Source organism: Schistocerca americana, unplaced genomic scaffold, assembly GCF_021461395.2.
Source record: "Schistocerca americana isolate TAMUIC-IGC-003095 unplaced genomic scaffold, iqSchAmer2.1 HiC_scaffold_47, whole genome shotgun sequence".
Lineage (NCBI taxonomy): Eukaryota > Metazoa > Arthropoda > Insecta > Orthoptera > Acrididae > Schistocerca > Schistocerca americana.
Genome location: NW_025726203.1, coordinates 1342501 through 1345000, shown reverse-complemented (window position 1 = coordinate 1345000; position 2500 = coordinate 1342501). Strand labels below are relative to the sequence as shown.

The following is a 2500-nucleotide window of genomic DNA, read 5'->3' as shown; positions in this document are numbered from 1 at the left end:
ATAATCGCTCCCGTCAGCGGCGCTTCAGCTTTGGACAATTTCACGACCCGTCTTGAAACACGGACCAAGGAGTCTAACATGTGCGCGAGTCATTGGGCTGTACGAAACCTAAAGGCGTAATGAAAGTGAAGGTCTCGCCTTGCGCGGGCCGAGGGAGGATGGGGCTTCCCCGCCCTTCACGGGGCGGCGGCCTCCGCACTCCCGGGGCGTCTCGTCCTCATTGCGAGGTGAGGCGCACCTAGAGCGTACACGTTGGGACCCGAAAGATGGTGAACTATGCCTGGCCAGGACGAAGTCAGGGGAAACCCTGATGGAGGTCCGTAGCGATTCTGACGTGCAAATCGATCGTCGGAGCTGGGTATAGGGGCGAAAGACTAATCGAACCATCTAGTAGCTGGTTCCCTCCGAAGTTTCCCTCAGGATAGCTGGTGCTCGTACGAGTCTCATCCGGTAAAGCGAATGATTAGAGGCCTTGGGGCCGAAACGACCTCAACCTATTCTCAAACTTTAAATGGGTGAGATCTCCGGCTTGCTTGATATGCTGAAGCCGCGAGCAAACGACTCGGATCGGAGTGCCAAGTGGGCCACTTTTGGTAAGCAGAACTGGCGCTGTGGGATGAACCAAACGCCGAGTTAAGGCGCCCGAATCGACGCTCATGGGAAACCATGAAAGGCGTTGGTTGCTTAAGACAGCAGGACGGTGGCCATGGAAGTCGGAATCCGCTAAGGAGTGTGTAACAACTCACCTGCCGAAGCAACTAGCCCTGAAAATGGATGGCGCTGAAGCGTCGTGCCTATACTCGGCCGTCAGTCTGGCAGTCATGGCCGGTCCTTGCGGCCGGCCGCGAAGCCCTGACGAGTAGGAGGGTCGCGGCGGTGGGCGCAGAAGGGTCTGGGCGTGAGCCTGCCTGGAGCCGCCGTCGGTGCAGATCTTGGTGGTAGTAGCAAATACTCCAGCGAGGCCCTGGAGGGCTGACGCGGAGAAGGGTTTCGTGTGAACAGCCGTTGCACACGAGTCAGTCGATCCTAAGCCCTAGGAGAAATCCGATGTTGATGGGGGCCGTCATAGCATGATGCACTTTGTGCTGGCCCCCGTTGGGCGAAAGGGAATCCGGTTCCTATTCCGGAACCCGGCAGCGGAACCGATACAAGTCGGGCCCCTCTTTTAGAGATGCTCGTCGGGGTAACCCAAAAGGACCCGGAGACGCCGTCGGGAGATCGGGGAAGAGTTTTCTTTTCTGCATGAGCGTTCGAGTTCCCTGGAATCCTCTAGCAGGGAGATAGGGTTTGGAACGCGAAGAGCACCGCAGTTGCGGCGGTGTCCCGATCTTCCCCTCGGACCTTGAAAATCCGGGAGAGGGCCACGTGGAGGTGTCGCGCCGGTTCGTACCCATATCCGCAGCAGGTCTCCAAGGTGAAGAGCCTCTAGTCGATAGAATAATGTAGGTAAGGGAAGTCGGCAAATTGGATCCGTAACTTCGGGATAAGGATTGGCTCTGAGGATCGGGGCGTGTCGGGCTTGGTCGGGAAGTGGGTCAGCGCTAACGTGCCGGGCCTGGGCGAGGTGAGTGCCGTAGGGGTGCCGGTAAGTGCGGGCGTTTAGCGCGGGCGTGGTCTGCTCTCGCCGTTGGTTGGCCTCGTGCTGGCCGGCGGTGCAGGATGCGCGCGCCTGCGCGGCGTTCGCGCCCCGGTGCTTCAACCTGCGTGCAGGATCCGAGCTCGGTCCCGTGCCTTGGCCTCCCACGGATCTTCCTTGCTGCGAGGCCGCGTCCGCCTTAGCGTGCTCCTCCGGGGGCGCGCGGGTGCGCGGATTCTCTTCGGCCGCCATTCAACGATCAACTCAGAACTGGCACGGACTGGGGGAATCCGACTGTCTAATTAAAACAAAGCATTGCGATGGCCCTAGCGGGTGTTGACGCAATGTGATTTCTGCCCAGTGCTCTGAATGTCAACGTGAAGAAATTCAAGCAAGCGCGGGTAAACGGCGGGAGTAACTATGACTCTCTATGACTCATCCCCCGGGATGGGATGTTGGAAAACACCTTCATCTTGGACACTGCTCTCACCGACGCAGTCCGCTCCTGTCGCTCTGTTTTTGTGGCATCGATCGACGTCTCTAAAGCGTTCGATTCGGTGGACCATGCCGCCCTCCGCCCCGTGCTGAGGGCTCATGGCCTGCCGGATTGCTTTATTGAGTACGTCGAAAGGTGTTACGAGGGTAGCACGACGGTGATAGCGGGCGGCGCCGACGTGGGCGTGCCCCTGCAGCCGGCTAGGGGTGTGCGTCAGGGTGACCCCCTCTCCCCCCTCCTTTTCAATTTTGCGGTGGACTATGTTTTGAGTCAACTTCCCTCCCACATCGGAGCTCGGATCCTTGGTCGCAGAGTTAACGCTGCGGCCTTCGCAGATGACGTCCTGCTTTTTGCATCGACCGCGAGGGGATTGCAGTCCCTCATCGACGCAGCCGTCGCAGCCCTCGCCCATCTGGGGCTGCAGATCA

The 2500-nt window shown here is 59.4% G+C and overlaps 1 pseudogene; it reads left to right on the top strand.

Annotated features, from left to right (window-relative positions):
- The window catches only part of LOC124584338, a 6343-nt pseudogene that overhangs the window by 874 nt on the left and 2969 nt on the right, over positions 1-2500 (top strand).